Genomic DNA, 18,924 nt, shown 5'->3' with positions numbered 1-18,924 from the left:
TCATCAATTGGCTCATTTTATCCTAGAGTTTAGTCAATGTTCTTGTTGAGTTGGTACAATCAGATTGCACCTGTATGACATCTATTCTCATTGACTGCATTTCTCCCTTGATTATATCCAGATGTTGACCATATGCAATATGGTCACTTGGGTTGACCCTATTCTGAGGTTTCTGCAAATAAGGAGGTTGATAATTAGTATTTTTAGCTGGATTTGAACTGTTACCTCCTCCTTGGTTTCCTCCCCATTTTTGGTTTGGGTGATCCCTCTATCTGGGATTATATGTATTCAAATAAGGGTTTCCACCCTTATTCCCTATGTAGTTTACATCTTCGGCGGGATTATAGACATAGTGGAAGAGTGGTTTGTCTCCTCCATGCATAGACAGTGTAGAAGCAGATTTGACACAGTTGAGTCTATCTACTATCTGTTGATAATTATCATCCTCTTGGGTAGTTTTGAACGTAGCGGGTTTCTGGCCATATGTGAATCATTCAATCAACCACTAATAGGAGTTTAGTGCCATATTATCAATAATTTCATATGCATCCTCATATGTCCTATTCATAAGAGCTCCTCCTGTTGCTCCGCCTAATCCATATCGTGCATTCACATCAAACTCATTATAGAATATCTGCAGTCGCATCCACTCAGGAAATCCATGGTGCGGGTATTTTTGAATCAACATTTTGAAACGTTCCTACGACTCATAGAAGCTTTCTCCCTCCATTTGTTTAAAGACAACAATCTCTCTTCTTAGTTGGAATGCCTTGCTAATCGGGAAGAACTTTTGTAAGAACTTTCCAGCAAGTTCATCCCATGTCGTGATAAACCCTGGTGCTTGCGAGTCTAACCAAGAAAAGGCATTATCAATTAAAGAAAAGGGGAACAACCAAAGAAAAATAGCATATCAGTGGCCCCGTTATACTTAAAAGTATCACAGAGTTGGAGAAATCGATTTAAATGCTGATTAGGGTCCTTTATCATCATGGCCCTAAATTGTAGTTTATTTTGGATCATTTGAATCATTGCAGGTTTGATCTCAAAATTATTAGCTGTAATCGTCGGCCTTGCTATACTTTCCTGAACCATGTGCAGACTTGGTAAGGCATAATCCCTTAAGGTTCTCTCGTTCCAAGCCATATATATGCTTGTGGGTAGATGTGGTGGTATTGCTTTTGGCGGGTTATTGTTAACTTCATCAAACAGCGGATTCTCACGTGGTACGTTGCCTATAGTAGGTGGTGGTGTATCTTGCATCTACTATTGTTGTTGTCAATGATTTATATGAATGATTCTCTTTAGATCTGTAATTGGCACAATAGGTGTTTCCTATTACAAGACATACATAAACCCAGAAATAAAAGTTAATAACAATAATGAAATTAAAATCATAGGTATAGCTAAAAAAATTTCCTAATTATTCTTTTAAAAGTGCACAAATAAAAATTAATCTAGAAACATTGCCTCCCGGCAACGACGCTAACAACTTGACCACCTTCGAACGTACTAACATCTAGAGTGTGATTGCTGCAATAAAATATATAAATACGAGGTGGTATCCGCAAGTATACAGGTCAAGTTGTAATATAGTTTTTACAATAGAGTAAGTGAGTACTTCGAGGATCGTACCCAAAAGAGGCGAGTGCTAAATCAATTTCAACCTAAACAATAAAAGATATAATTAGTACTTTAAAATAGTTATAGTACAAAAACATAAAACAACGGATTTTTAGGGTTTTTATAATAATAAAAATAAAATAACATAAAAAGATAAAAATTAAAGAGACTAAATAGTAGAGTAAAGCAAATCTTAATTATGGGTGATTAGCTCACTTTGGTAATCCCCATTAACTGTCTCTTCGGGTTCCTTGTCAACCAACTAGTCATTACCCTAGCAGGATCTTTCGATCTTCCACTAACATAACGAGTCAGCAAGGACTACTTATTTTTCGACCTCATAATCTAGACTGGTTTAGGGTGAAAGTGTTCATATATGGGTCATACCAATTATGGGTTAATTCCCACATTAGTAACTTCTTGGGCTTGTCAAGCCTAGGGTTTATTTCACATTCTTCCTTTCCCAAATAGTTTGTCTACAGAGTAACCCTACAAAAAAGTTAATGGATCAAACATCCACTCGCTAATCCCTCATAGAAGGACTAGTTCCTTATTACTTCTATAGACAATATAAGATCAATATAAAGAGCAAACATGCTAAATAAATTGTCAGTATAGAGTTTACAAAAGAGCCTGATTGTATTAAAAATTGTTTGTGAATCCATAAATTTTGATGATCTTCCCGAATCAGATCTCTTAAAAATAAAGAAAAACTGAAAATAAATTTTAAAAACATAAGGAAAAAAAAAAGAAAACTAAACTAAAATTAAAAAAAACTAGTTCTAAATTGAATGAATGGTCTCCATAACATGTGCCAAAGGAGCCTATTTATAGATTCTCAGTGGTCGTCAGCCTTAGCCCTAGGTTAGTTGATATTTTCGAGTTTTAAGTTTGGTTGTGCATACCAAAACACCCCTATTTCATGTTTATCTCCCATCCGAAGTTGATGTCGCAACACACTAGGACCTGTGTCATGACACAGCAATCAATGTACTCCTATTAGGATATCTTTCGAGGTACGTCGCGACACCACTAGTCTATGTCGCGACATCAAAGGTAGTTTCATGATTTCTCCATTCTTCTCCCTATGTTGTGACATCGAGCATTTTGTGTTTTGACAAAGCGACCAGTATCTATCCATTACGCCTTCTAGTGGTCTCCTGCACACTTATATTGTTCATCAGCTCACCCTTAAGCTTTATTCGGCCCCTAAGGTCAATAAAACACTCAATTTGCACATTTTGGGGTCTCATGAGTCACTAAATTTTGCAATATAATAGGTTCAAACAAGAGAAATGTAACACCCCTAACCCGTATACATTACAAGAACAGGGCTATAGAGCATTACCGGAGTTTACAGAACAATTACAGGTAATTCAAGAAATTTACTATTCATATCCAAAACTAACCATATCATCCTTTAGATGGACCCTCGAGGCCTAATTTAAGCATTAGAAACAAGTCAGGACTAAATCGAGGACTAAGGAAATTTTTTGCAAAAGTCCAAAATTTTTCATATATACAGGGGTTACACTCCCGTGTAAATAGGCCGTGTGGCTCACACGGTAAAGTGACATGCCCATATCTTAGGCTGTATGGGCATTCGATGTGAGGCATACGGCCGTGTCTTAGCCCGTGTTCTTACTCATGTAACTCTTTGACTTGAGTCACAAGGCTAGCCACACGCCCCCGTGTGCTAGGCCGTGTGGTTGATTTAATTTTCGAAAATTAGGTGCAGCATTCACACGGCCAAGACATGCGCCCGTGTTCTATGCCATGTGTCACACATGGCTGAGACACACACCCGTGTCTCTGCCCGTGTTCCTAATTCTCAGCATTCTATTTCTAAATTTTAAGATGCAAGGACACACAGCCAAACCACATGCCTATGTGCCATGCCGTGTGTTACACACGGTCAAGACACATGCCCGTGCGTCTACCCGTGTGGACAAAATAAAGCCATTTCCTATCTTTATTTCTCATTGAAATTTGCCAACAACCTCCATCAATACTTACAAACATATACCAACCAATTTAAGCAATATAACCAAGCGAACTCTATCATTCAGCATATTATATCATCATATGCATTCATGTTTATAATCTTACCTTTTATAAACATACATGTTTAACATAACTCAATTAAACATACTAAACACATATGTATTTATCTTGATTTAACCTTATAAATATACCAAAACCAACTGTCACTAGCCATTCTAATGGCTAGATTACATATAACAATTTGAAAACCAACAATTGGCCAAGTTAACTTATACATGCCATTATACCAAAATAAGTTTACTATTTATACCCAAATGGGCTGATGGATAGTGTGATGATACTCCGACCGATTTCCAACCTTTGTGAGCTTTTGAGCACTATAAAATAGAGAAAAGAAAACCTAGTAAGCATTTAATGCTTAGTAAGTTCGTATAACATGAATTAAACTTACCAATAACATTCATTAAAATAAGCATTTAATAACATGTTTCCCAACAAATTGGCAATTTGCCTAATCACATACCCTGAATTAAGCAAGTTAGTCACATAATTCACATGTACATCAAATAAATATGGATGAGCTCATCATGCTGCAAACTTTCAGGTATTTCAGAAGTAATCAAGACATAATTCTTTTTAAATCTTGAAATTTTCTCATGTTAGGAGTTTTATCCGTTGAATTATTGAAATGACGATGGATACTCAGGTAGTAAACACAAGGTGTACAAAACTGTAAATCGTCAACTCATAATCAGGGGTACCCATTAGGGCAAATAATCAAGGAGCACACTCTCGAGCCACATATCAGGATGCTCAGATGACCCAATGTAACAGGACACTTATTCGGGCTAAGCAGAAAACTCATAAGAGTTTTAATTAGAGAGCTCATAGAGCTTCACAGGTAACTCCGAAGAGTTATTATCAAGGAGCACTGGATAAAGTAACAGAGAGTTCAAATGAGCCATGAAAGGAAGCTTATAAGAGTCTATACAGGACGCTCACATAGAGCTGCGTTTGTGTCCACAATATGTGTTGGATCGCAACCGATCGAATCATGTAATAGGACGTTCACAAAGAGCTGCGGTAGTGTGCAACATATGCAAAATCACTACCGATCAAGATGCTCACAAGAACTATATAACAGGATGCTCGAAAAGGCTTTTAATAGGATGCTCATCCGAGCTATAATGTCCACAACATATGCAAGACTATAATTAGTACGGGAAAATACTGTATCCATCACATTTCATTATTCAAACGGAACTCATTATTTATCGAGTAATTTTGGGCATATGATTACTTTCATACATTAATCATTTATGCAATTCTAATAAGTACAAAATTCAATTCAAGCATATAAATATATATAATTAAGTTACACGAACTTACATCGACACTTGTTCATATATAAAATTCTACTAATTACTTTTTGTTTTCCTCGATCCAATTCCGTATTTGATCTATCTAGATCTATATAAATGAATTTAATCATCAATTTATTACATTTCATATTCAATTGAATTTAATTCACATCCTAGGCAAAATTATCATTTTGCCCCTATACTTTTCATAAATGACAATTTCGTCCCTATGCTCGGAAAATGAAATCCATGCAATTTAATCCTTATTTAGAGCCTAACAAAAATTTTCATATCACATTTATAGCACTTGTATGTCACAAAATTTAAAAAAATTTCCATAACTTTTACATCTTTACAATTTAGTCCCTAAATCAGAATTTCATAAAAATTCTCTTTGTAAAAGTTGTTTATCTATCAACAACATTTCATTTTCTACCATAAATTTCAAATTTTCAGCATATTCATCCATGGAAAAATTTCTATACTTTGATATATTTTCAAATTAATCCCCAAAATTGATAGATTAGGCTATCTCAATCTCAAAAATATAAAAATTACTAAAAACGGGACAAGAATACTTACCCAATTAAGCCAAGAAAGCTTGCTTGAACAATTTTCTCTTTCTTAGGGTTTCCATGTCTTAATTTGGGGAAGATAATATAAAATGATGATATTTTTCTATTATCATTTTTTAATTATTTTAGTTTCCAATATAGTCCATGTTCTTTTTTAATTTTTCCATAGATGATTCATCAAAAATATTTACTAACTTTTCTTTAATGGTCTAATTACCATATAAAGACCTCAAGTTTTGAATTCCATGGCTATTTGATCCTTCTAGCTAATAGAATTTAACTTTTGCATTTTATGCAATTTGGTTCTTTTCATAATTAAACATATAATCGGTAAAATTTTTTTATCAGAATTTTCGTATATCCTTCCTATCATAATGCAGACCATACAATGACATTAAAATAAATTTTCTTTTTAACTCAGATTTGTGGTCCCAAAACCACTATTTCAATTTCATTGAAAACTGCCTATTACAAGAAATGATCGATGAGGGAGTCTATTCTTGAAGTCGCGACATTACCCCACGGATGTCACGGCGTTCCGTGGTTGAAGTCGCAACATCAACCTACTACCTTCAAAGTTGTGACATTGCACTCTTGAAGTCAAAACGCCATGCCTCTTTTCTTGCTGTCGCAACATGATCCCTTCATGGTTGTGGCACCAACTCGATAAACTTTTAAAGTTTTACATTTTAGTGCTCAAATGGTTTCGGGTTATCATAGGGGTTTTCTTAAGCCCAAAAAAACCTCAGATAAGAATATCTAGCGTGTTATATTGATGTATTAACTTGAATAACTTGTATAAAGTATTAAATGAATCAGAATTGTATTCGTAGTTGCTTTAGAAATGTATATGGCACCACGTAGCTTGTATTTGATGGTTGGGTCAAGTTTGGGGTGTTACAATTCATTAGAATATGTCACTCTTGTTTAGCAAGGAGTGCTATGTTAAACTTGGCCAAGTCTTGAAAACCTAAACCTTCATCGAATTTGTGATGGTGCTCAGCATGCATGCACCAAGGCGATGAATCAACACAATTACAATTAGAAATATAGTAGTGTACTACAACTGTGACAGGTCAGTTGTAATATTTATAAGTGTTACAATGGAAAACTTCGATTATTCTAAGGATCGAACCCAAGAGATTTCAAGTGATAAGGCGATTAATAAGAAAACACATGAAACTAGGAAGTCTCGTTAGCTACTTGCTACATAGTATAGTATGATAATTCATATTGATGGGGGTAATTACACTACTTAACTAACACTAGAAAAGACTAAATTGCAAAATAGTTAAAATTATACAACTAATAATTCAATGAAGAAAAGCAGTTGGTTGACTTCCATGTTGCTGATTAAATTTTGGATTAGGGATCTAAAGGGCATAAACTTGTAATTGGTTCAATTTTACCTCTCAATCAATATTTAACCAAATTAGACAATTTAATCTGGTTCATCTCTCGACCTCAAAAAACTAAATCAGGACAACCAAATTGGTTCTCGATAGGCTCTCCTCTCGATCTCACCTAGCTAAATATTCACCTAGATTCATCAATTTTAAGTTTTGAAGTTTATTCAATTTAGTCTAATTTTTATGATTTAGTCCTTACACCAAAAACTATCCAAGCAACATTTCCATCAACATCCCACCATAGATCTGGTTACCACTATTCATCGTCATGTGAATAACAGTCAAACACATGCTCAAATGGTTCGTTAAAGTAAGCACAAAAGCAAGGTTAAAGGAATCTTACGAGCTTTTTATGGATGTTTTGAAAAGGATTATAGCAACAACAATAGAGGTGAAAACACAACTAAAATTAATATTTTATTCTTTTGAAAGGTAAACATGACTGAAATATATTGAAGGATTTGAAGAGAAATCAACATACAAAGTAAAACTTGAGTACTTAATTGCAAAGAAGAGAAAAGCTACAACAAAAACTAACAAAACTAACAACTCTACAAAATAAGCTTAAAAAAGTAAATAACCTAAACCTAAAAAAGGAGAAGAAACTAACAACTAAATTGAAAAGATGAAATAAAGTTCGCTCCTTTAAGTTGATAGCCAAAAGGTCTTTTAAACAACTGAGAATTCAACCTATCAATGATAAAATTGCCCTTAAAATGTGTGTGTCGACTTGGGTTGGTGTTGGAAAAAATACTACCCTTGCAACAATTTTCACCCTGTCAGGCAGCAGTGTTACGATATCCAAGCTCCAATGTCACAACACCCTCTACAGTGGCACATTTATGGCTCTGGGGTTTCTCAATGTCATGACATTCACTATCCGATGTCATGACATCCTTGTTGGTGACCACTATTTCTTCACTTTACAACCTTTAGTGATATCATGACTTTGGAAGCTCACTGTTGCGACTTTGGGCTCCATGTCGTGACATCACACCCTTAATGTCGTCACTCTGTCGATAGTCGACTCTAGGTTGGTTTCTTGTTGAAGTCATGTACCCTTGGGGCAAAGAAACACAATGTCGTGTCATCCATAGCATTAATATTGTGACAACCATGTCGAATGTTGTTTTCCTCAGGGTCGGGTTATTATCATCTCCTTACACCAACTCAAACACATTGTTAGGTTCCCCATGGCACCACTTTGCAAATTTGGGTTTCACAAGGAGTAAAACTAAGCAAAAATGATTATTCATAGTAAAAAAATACAAAACAAAAAAATTATGAAAAAGGCTCATGAATTGCTTGAGAATAAGCTCCTCGAGTGTTTTTGAGATACTAATTTGATGTATCAAATCGCGACAAATCAAACTCCCTCACGCTTAAGTCTTTGTGTGTCCTCAAGCAAACACTTAAAACACCAATACACGCAAAATAGACGACTCTTGAACAATGGGGGGACTTAACAATTAACTAATGGGTATGTACAATGTAATAAATTCTTCTACTATACAACCTAAGAATGATGCATTATAAATTCATAACTATGGAAGTAAATCAATTTAGTTCACAAAGTTACACAGTGAATAGATATAGAGGCAATCCCAGAAAAGCAACATTCTTCATATTATTCTATCAAAATACGATACGTAATATGATGTATCTATACACGAAGGAATTTAAATTATTCATTTCTCTTAAGTTTTGCAAGTTTTTGTTTTATAAACAAGGATGTTAAAGTCGCATAGGGCTTTTTGGCTCATAATGTTCTGAGGCTTAGGTTGGTATGAGTTCAAAGAAAAGATCAACTCAAAATGGTTCAAGCATTAAGAACAATATAAAAAATGGCATTATTCCCATTTCCCAACATATGTGATCATTAAGCTCATTGCCTTATTTCTCCTTCTCTTACCTGTCTTTTCTCTTCAACAATATGGAAGATATGGTTCGACATTAGCGAGTACAAACAACTTATCGAGAACTTGTGTATTATGACAATGAAAAGTTCATTTTGAGCTCATGAATTGATTTTTCACTTTGAGCACAAAATTTTCGCTCTTTTCACTTACAATATTTTCATACCTACCTATGCTTTTATTCACTTGCATTGCTTTTAACCCTTACATTACTTTTGTTCACTTTAACATTTTTCATTCTAAGCACATTTTTGTAAGAGTTTATACATGTTGTATCAAACCATCTCTTCGCTATTCACTCAAATCCATTTTTAAAACCATAAAGTTATTTCTACCTAACCCTCAATGTTCGTGGCTTGACATCCATTCTATAGTTCATTTTAAGAGCAATGACTAAAAAAGGTTGAGTTTTTAACTCAATTTAGGCTCAAGGTTTCAAAATTATAAGTTCATCAAGAAAGGATCAATAAATGCTCAAAATCAGGGAACTAAGGATATGTATAAGCTATAGGTTAATCATCGGCTCTTAGCTAAACAAGTAATGCCTTAGGTCTTCCCTTAACATTTCAATGAATACAAAACCAAAGCATGCTTCTAATTGTTTCCATGAATAATGTTAAATTCCCATATATGCATTTACACATCTATCTACGCTTATTCATCATTTGGTAAAAAATCAAAAAAAATTCATCAATCTTGATTATCTCTATTCCAGTATGTAATATAACTAATTGTGTAACAACCTTTACCTGGTCTGGTCACTGGACCTGAGCTTTAAGATGCTACAAAAGTTAATAGAACCAATCACAAACATTTCTAACTTTGTTATTCAATAAATCAACAAAAGAATTCATAATACGTGTTTAGCATGATTGACAAACAATTTCGAATCTTAATCGAGCTTACGAAAGTTTTTATGTTAACCCGAGTGCAAATAAGGACTAAATTGCAAATTTTCAAACAACTAGGGAAAATAATAAAAATAGGGTCGATGATCGTGTGCCTAAGTCGTGTTATAAACTACAAGCATGTAAGCTGGAGTCACATGACCACTTGACTAGGCTGTGTAACTCACTGAAGCCATGTGGACCTAAATGCAAAAATTTACAAACAATCACACAGTCATGTGCTTGGGCCATGTGAGAGACTAAGATAATGTGAAAAATACATTAACCAAATCAACAGTACCACACGGGTGTGTGGCCAACCATGTAACAAACTAAAATCGTGTTTAACCAAAACCTCTTAAATCATAAGGAGCACATGATCGTGTCACATGTCTGTGTGTGAAACATGGTCGTGTGTTAGATGTGTATGCTATTAGGTACCTTATTATGCAAGTTACAAAACCAATTTTCACATATGCCATAAGTATGAACTTAACCATTCTTTAGACCTATTCATAATTCACCAAAAGCATACCAAAACATATCATTTTCCTAATTCTAACCAATATGCCTCAAGACACCATCACAAACATGAATCAATACCAAAGTTCATCCCATTTCATACCAACATAATGAATGACCAACATATACCTTAAACACAATCAAAATGCCATCTTTTACTCACCTATTATTGACCAAAAATACCAAATCCACAACCTATAAGATTGATATCCAAAACCATCCACATATCATACGTAAAACATCCAATTTTATCATCAAGATTTTATACCATAATCTCCAACACAATCTCAACTATTCAAGCATTACATAACATAAGCAATCATGCCAAACATTCATATAAATCTATCAATTTTCCCATGCTTAACAACGACATTCAAAATTACCATTTCAAGCCATGATCAAACATATCAAAAAGCCATCAAGCACATATTCTTTATATAACACTGATAAGTCTAAATTATATAGATTTTAATAGCACTTTTTAACTTAGAATTTATGCAAATCTCTAGTATTTTGATAGCTAATTATGTGTTTTTAGTACATATTGAGAATCTTGGCACAATTAAAGTAAGATTACAATTTTTGAGTAATTATGTGCTAATTGCACATAATTTTACTTTATGTTGCTGCATTTTGAAAATTTCATAATTTTTGCTAAAATTGTTGTAGCTTTGTGCACTAATTTGTTCGATGTTTGAAGTCAGTATGGATGACACATGCACATGAGCTGAATATCAATTAGCATGGGACAACAAAGCTAAGGCATTAAGCTCAAAGAAATTTCTTCTAACCCAGTTTGGAAGTGGGTTGCTGAAAAGAACAAGTCTGCCTTTCACATTGGAGCCTAAACTATCCATTAAGGGGGAAAGAAGTCCAAATTCTGCAATGAACAGCCCAACCAACTTTGGAACAATTAATTAAGGGTCCCAATAATTAAGCTAGAATCATGAAATAATCAACCCCTCTTTCCATAAAATATGGTCGGACATGCATGAGAGATTTCCAAAGGATGTTCATGTTATTTTTAGGAAACTCTCAAGCCTTCCCTCATGTATAAATACCACCCCTCATTCACCTCTCAACTCATCAATCAATGAACACATTCACTTCATTCTCCTTTCTCTCTCACGCCTAAGCCTTCCATTTTTATTCATTTTCTTATACTTTCATTGAGAGTTTCCCTATTAAGCAATTATTGAGAGAAAATCTCTCTTGGCCGACCATCTTGAGGAATAATTCGCATCGAAGCAACAACAGAAATAGGAGGAAGCCACTACAGATAGTTCTCGGAGAATCTCTAAAATCTTATTAGAGTTTCTTCTTCCTTTCTCTTTCAGTTGTTCTTAGTTTACAAACATGTTTGCAAATTATTTAATTGTCTTTTCATTAATGATAATAACTTAATTTTTTTCTACTAGGATTATTACAATTTCGTGATTCAATTTGTTCAACTCATGTTTATAATGTTCTGTGCTTCAAGTATTTATGCTTCCAAATAAAATCATTTATGTTATTCATGCATTAAGATATGTTTGACTACATTAGAATTAATTACTTAATAAGAACTAGACGGTGATTAATGGACATAATATTTGGAAGATGCATGTTTAATTTATATTCAAACATAAATAAATTAAAGGTTCGTAATAATTAGAAAGGACACTATTACCTTGCATAACTTTAGATGTATGTGGATAAATTGTTTCAAACAAACCGTCTCTGTTACCTTGCATAAATTCTAAGGAATGATGACATAATCTTTAGTTAAATGTTGACATAGACATATGCAATGTTTTTCTAAGTGATAAACATAAGACTTCAAGAGAAGCTTATGGATTTTTTATTCCGAGATAATAAATAATCGAGTTACCATGGAATTTTTCTAGAACATTTGTTAAGCATTATTTCTGAATGAATTAAATCAAAAGTTATAATTGTTCTAGCTTATTCATATTATTGTTGTTAAATCTTGTGAAATGTTGCTAAACATTTCATTGCATTTTATTTTATCTCATTTGTATATTAGTTGTTAATTTAATTAAGACATCCACCACCTTTAAATATTTTATTTGCATAAGCAACTTGTAAAATATTAATTTTACAATTGTTGAATAGATACAATCCCTGTGGAAACGATACTCTTTTGACTCACTTATACTTGATAATGACTGTGTATACTTGCATATTCTATCGCAAACCAAACACCATTCACATTTTACTAATACAAAAACACTTAGATACAATTTAACTCCTACTACATGCCATAAATCGAATTGAACATTTAAAAGTCCACAAAAATGGAGATTGGATAGTGTAATCCTCAAGATGATTCGATTGTCGAGTTCCACAAAATGATAACTATAGGAAACAAAAAAACGAAACGGAGTAAGCTTCTAATAAGCTTAGAAATTTCATAGGTTTGAAACAATATAACTTACCTCATTTCCACAATTACAAAATAACACAGTTAATTAAACAAATTTCCTTGTTACCACAATTCATATCAACAGGTCAATTCATTGAGTATATAACACATAAAACATATCATTCAATATAATTCAACCATAATCGAAGCTATAACATCAAACCATTGAACATATGAACTTTTAAATTATATAACTATATTTTATCACTTTATAATTCTTTTACTATTCATCTATTTTAAATAGAAATATTAGTTTAGCCCAATGAACTATAATGAACATATATGAATACACGAGTAACCACCTAAAACATACATGATTGCTCAAACAAGCCAAACTATCCATAGACACATCTGGGCACCAAGTGCCAAGCTCGTAGGCTAAACATCCCTCTAATAACACACATGGGCACTAAGTGTCAAGTCCATAGGCTACACATCCTCCCTCAAAAACACACCTTGTCATTGAAAAGATAACTCAGTAATCCGCAACAAATGCTAGATTCCGATACGATCAGTGAATAAATAGTACATCATCATCTCATCTCATGTCAAACCAGTACAGTGCACGAAATAACCCTATTGGCATGTCAATTGTGTCCTATCCTATGTTCATTAGGGCTCAGTACATATAATAGTATAACACTTTTCAATTCAGACTTTTTCTCACCTTTGTACCAATTTACAACTTTTAAGTATACATTCCAAAATACACAATTCAAGTATAAACATTACAGAATACATATAAATATACCGTGTGAACTTACCATGTGATAATAACAATAGAAAAAAGAGTCAGAGATTAATAGGCTATTTTCCCTTCTCTTCAAATATCTACTATTTATCACTTTTCTATTAACAATCACCCAAACCAAATCTTTTAAAAGTGATAACAATACCTTTTCTTCTTCAACCTATCAATAATCACCCAAATCGAATCTTTTTTATTTGATGTCAGAGGCAATCCTGATATGAAATCTATTATGACCCATTCCCATTTTCACTCTGGAACCATAACAGGTTGTAACAAACTTGATAGAACCTGGGGTTTTAACTTTTACTTACTGACACACTAAACATTTTGATACAAATTTGCAATCTTACTTTTCGTTCCCGACTACTAATACATCTATTTCAGGTTGCTGAACATTTTAGTACTACCCAGATAAATAGAGTATGTACTATTGTGAGCTTCAGATAAAATGTCTCGTTTTAATTCTGGGTCATTCGGTACACACAGTCGATTTCGAAAGTACAGAGTATCATCGTTACAAACTCTTAATTCAGTGGTCTAACCATTCTAAATCTGTTCTCACATAGCTAACAATTTTAGATCATATTTTTGCAATTCCTGAATTTTCTGAAGAAACAATGGTTTAGCCTTCAACTCTACTAAAATATAATTGTCTCATTCCAAACTCAACTGAGCATTCATCAATCTCAACGCGAATAGAGATTTCTGACTTAAGGCATTCGCTTCAACATTAGCTTTACTTAGATGATAATCAATCACTAAATCATAATCTTTTAATAGTTTCAACCATCTACGCTGTCTCATAGATAATTCTTTTTTAGTCATCAGGTATTTTAAGCTTTTGTGATCAGTAAAAAAGGTGACATTTTTCACTATACAAATAATGTCACCAGATCTTCAAAGCGAAAACAACTGAAGCTAGTTCTAAATCGTGCGTCGAGCAATTTCTCTCGTGTGGTTTAAGTTGCTAAAAATCATAAGCTATAACTTTTCCATCCTGCATCAGTACACAACCTAACCCATTAAGTGAAATATCGCTGGACACAACATATTATTTTTTGGATTCTGGCTAAGTTAATAATGGAGCTTATGTCAATATGGTTTTCAACTGATTGAAACTCTACTGACACTTATCTAACCAAACAAGATCAACATTTTTCTGTGATAGTTTTGTCATCGATAAAGAAACCATCGAGAGATTCTTAACAAATCATCGGTAATACTTGGCTAAGCCTAGAAAACTATGCACCTCAGAGACATTCTAGGAAGCTTTCCAATTTACATTGTCAAAATTTTGCTTGGATCAACCTGGATACCATTTGTAGAAATCACGTTACCAAGAAATCCAACCTATTTGATATAAAATCATTTTCAAGTCTTATACGAGCTTATGAAAGCTCTTTTGCTAACTTGAGGTCGATTAAGGACTTTATTGAAAAGTTGTCAAAATCTGAAAGTTGATGTTGCGACTTCATGGCTTTCATGTTCAACTTCATCAATCAGTGAGTTTCATCAAGACTTCGAGAATATTGATATCACAACATCACTCACTGTTGATCTAAGTCATAATGTTAGGGACTTGTCGTCATGACGTTGTCCCTATTTTAGCAAAAATCAATTTGGTACATAATTCATGCTTCCTATTAAACATGTTTATACATTCATATGATGCTTCAAATTCAGCAAACATCAACCTATACCAAATTCACCAATGCATAATATCATGCCAAACTATGCCAAATCAAGTTTATAACTCTTTTAAAATCATCGATCAATGGCACAAAACACATGCTCGAACCTAAATGTTTCCAAGTCTCGTTCCAACCTTAACATACCAAGGTACCTTATTTTGTAGGTTATAACATATAAGACTTAGATAAGCTTGAAATCATGAATTCAAATAGCATTTATGTAACACCGTTAACCCATCTCTGTCGCCGGATTAAGGTTATGGAGTATTACGGTACATATAAAACAATTTACTTCATTAAACAATTCATTTATTAATTTAAAACATTTCATTCATAGCATAATTACATTTACAGGCCTTAAATCAAGCTTACGGGGCCTTAAAAATGGTTTGGAAACAATCAGGGACTAGTTTGAATCAAAATAGAAAAATATGGAAAAACTTGAAGATTTTGGAAAAGGGGTCACGTGGTCTTATGGCCAACCTTGTACAATTCGAAATATTGGTCACACGGCCGTGTCGCCAAGCCGTGTAATTCTCTGAGACCAAGTGAGTAATCTTGCACTTAAAATTAAAATGACATATGGCCGTGTGACAGCCCATGTCCCAAGCCGTGTGCTATCAAAATAACCCCTAATGTAAGCCAATTCAACAACTCTTTCTTACACACCAAGACAAACCATTTCCTAACACTTTCACACATTAAAACACAATCAAACACACCTAATACATTCCAAAATCAATCACCTTTGTGCCTAACCAATATGCCATCATTAGCACCACATATAAACAAGATTTAACATCCAAAACAATTCAACAATTTAAACCATCTAACCAGCAATAAACATGCCAAATTTGTTACCAAATGGGCATCCACAAATACCATGAAACATACCATAACTTCATATAACCAAGATGACAACAAAGCGTATAGGTATAAATACTAACTTTGAACAAAAGTTTATTTACAGCCAAAGTATTAAAACATATCCAAACATTTACAAAATGAGCATCCTATATCCATGCCACAATTAACCATAATTCAAGACTTCAAAATCTACCGAATAGAGATGATGATAGGTGTAAGCTCCGTTGATCCGATCAACATTAATCAAAAGTTTAAAATCTACAGAGAAATAATAACAAAAATAAGTATGCAAAATACTTAATAAGTTTCCACAATTCAACTCTTTAACTTGCCGTACTCATTACATAGTTATTTGTACATAGTCAATCAAATATCAACCTTATTACAACATGATTCAATAAATCCAAGTCAGTAAACATTTAAACATACGAATATATAGAATTCGTAATTCGTTTTTTTTCCTTGAAACAGTTCCATATCAAATAACCTTTAATCTTTCGATGGATCTTTGTAAAAGTACTCAATACATAAGTTCAAAAACAGATAATGCTCATATGAGCTAATCGGCTACAGAGTAAGTGTGTTAGGTTACCCCCTGTCTAAACCAATGACAACCCAAAAAAATAGCCTAGCTAAGGCTGTGTATACATGTAATGTTGTAACACCCCTAACCTGTATATGTCGCCGGAACAAGGTTACAAAGTATTACTAGAGTTTATGGAACTATTATAGATAATTCATGTCATTTACTATTCATGTAACACCCCGTACCCGAGACCGTTGCCGGAGTCGAACACAAGGTGTTAACGGACTTAATTCATTAATTAAACATTTCATACAATTCATTTTAAAATTTCCGGACAAGTGGCTAACTGCATCACAGTCGCTTTAAAAATCATATCTCGAGTTACTGAAACTCAAATCCAATTCCGTAAATTTTTCCTGAAACTAGACTCATATATATATCTACTAATTTTTTCTAGAATTTTTGGTTGGGCCAATTAGTACAGTTTATTAGTTAAAGTCTCCCTGCTTCAGGGTTCAACTACTCGACCTCTGTATTACAAATCAGATATCTCCTGTACAGAGCTTCAATGACTATTCCGTTTGTCTCTAATAAAACTATACTCAATAAGAAATCTGTACATATAAAGCATGACTTCTAATTATCTTTGTAAAATTTATGGTGAATTTCAAAGTCGAACAGGGGATCCAGAAATCGCTCTGCCCTGTTCCACAAAAATTTAAACATCTCATAAAATATAGCTCATATACCTGTTTCGCTTATTCCATATGAAAATAGACTCATCAAGCTTCGATTCCATAACTTATTCATTATTTAATTCCATTTCTACTATTTTTAGTGATTTTTAAACTCACGTCACTGCTGCTGTCTGAATCTATTTTATGGTAAATTTTACCTATTTCATGGTTTCCATGGATTAGCTAGCAATTTGACATACATAATACCAAATATGATCATGATTAGCCATTCCAATGGCTAATCATTACCAAGCATTTCTATTTCCATACAACTCAATAACCATATCATAAGACCATATATACAAAATGATTATAATGCTATACATGCCATACTCAAAATATACAAGCCATTATGCCAAGATGGTATACGGATAGTGTGAGCGTGCCTCCGACCGCTTCCGATTTCGAGCTGGCTTGTCAACACTACAAGGAATGAAAAGGAAGGAGTAAGCATAAATGCTTAGTAAGCTCACATGCAAATAGCAAGTAACATAACCATATAAGCAAACATAAAACATCATTTGCATAATCATCACCAAGACATTCATATCACCTTTTCATTTATCATCTTACCATATTGTTGTTATATCGAGTTTTCAACCCGAGGGTTAAGTACATACCTGTTCAAATTATCCATTTCACAACACTTACCAATACGTCCCTTTCATCTTGAGTATTCCTCCATTTGAGTAGAACTTTACCCGTTGAACACATCTAATATAATTCGGATACATGGAAAGTTTGCACATAAGTGCCACATATGTAGCCAAGCTACCATGTAACCCGCCCATAAGTGAACTCGGACTCAACTCAACGAGCTCGGCGTTCGCATCCATAAGTGAACTCGGACTCAACTCAACGAGTTCGAATGCCTAGTTATATCTCACGAACTCGGACTCAACTCAACGAGTTCGACGTCGATCCATAAGTGAACTCGGACTCAACTCAACGAGTTCGGATGCCCAAATATCCCAGTGACATGTCACTTGTATCCTAATCCATTCACGAGGTTCAACGGACCTTTTTCCCAATCATGTGTCTCAACCATCTTCTACGGAATGCCGATATCTGATACTCGGTAGTATTTCACATTTTCCAAGTATATCACATAATTTGACATATTATCAAACAATTATCACAAGTATAATATTTCATAATAATTATCATATCATTTAAAAAAAACATTAAAACATTTAAAATAATAACTATGTTACCAACATTTACATATGAACTTACCTCATATGCGAAAATGGCTATTTTTACCATTTCATCCACCACTTGGTATTTTCCCCATTTTAGCCCGAATTTCAGTTTTCCTTGCTCTATCATTTAAAATATAGTCTAATTAGGACTCACATTATTCAAATTGACCCAAAATCATATTTTGGAAAAATTACAATTTTGCCCCTAAACTTTTGCATATTTACACTTTTGCCCCAAAGCTCGTAAATTAAACTTCAGCCTATTTTCTTATGTTTTATGACATGCTGATCATTTTTCCCTTCTATGGCACCATCAAATTCTCACTCTAACATGTACTTATGACTATTAGGTATTTTTACCGATTAAGCCCTTTTGCTCGTTTTCACTTAAAACCGAGTAGCACAAGTTGTCTAACATAATTTAAAACTTC

At 33.6% G+C, this 18,924-nt stretch overlaps 1 non-coding gene across 1 annotated transcript; it reads left to right on the top strand.

Moving 5' to 3' along the window:
- Positions 1-656: 656 nt before the first annotated feature.
- LOC128281842 (small nucleolar RNA R71) lies at positions 657-763 on the top strand. The gene has a single exon (XR_008272111.1). It is a non-coding gene; the product is annotated as a small nucleolar RNA R71 (small nucleolar RNA).
- Positions 764-18,924: the final 18,161 nt, after the last annotated feature.

Source organism: Gossypium arboreum, chromosome 1 (assembly GCF_025698485.1).
Source record: "Gossypium arboreum isolate Shixiya-1 chromosome 1, ASM2569848v2, whole genome shotgun sequence".
Classification (NCBI taxonomy): Eukaryota; Viridiplantae; Streptophyta; class Magnoliopsida; order Malvales; family Malvaceae; genus Gossypium; species Gossypium arboreum.
Note: the sequence above shows the minus strand (reverse complement) of the source record. Positions and strands in the feature narration are given on the sequence as shown.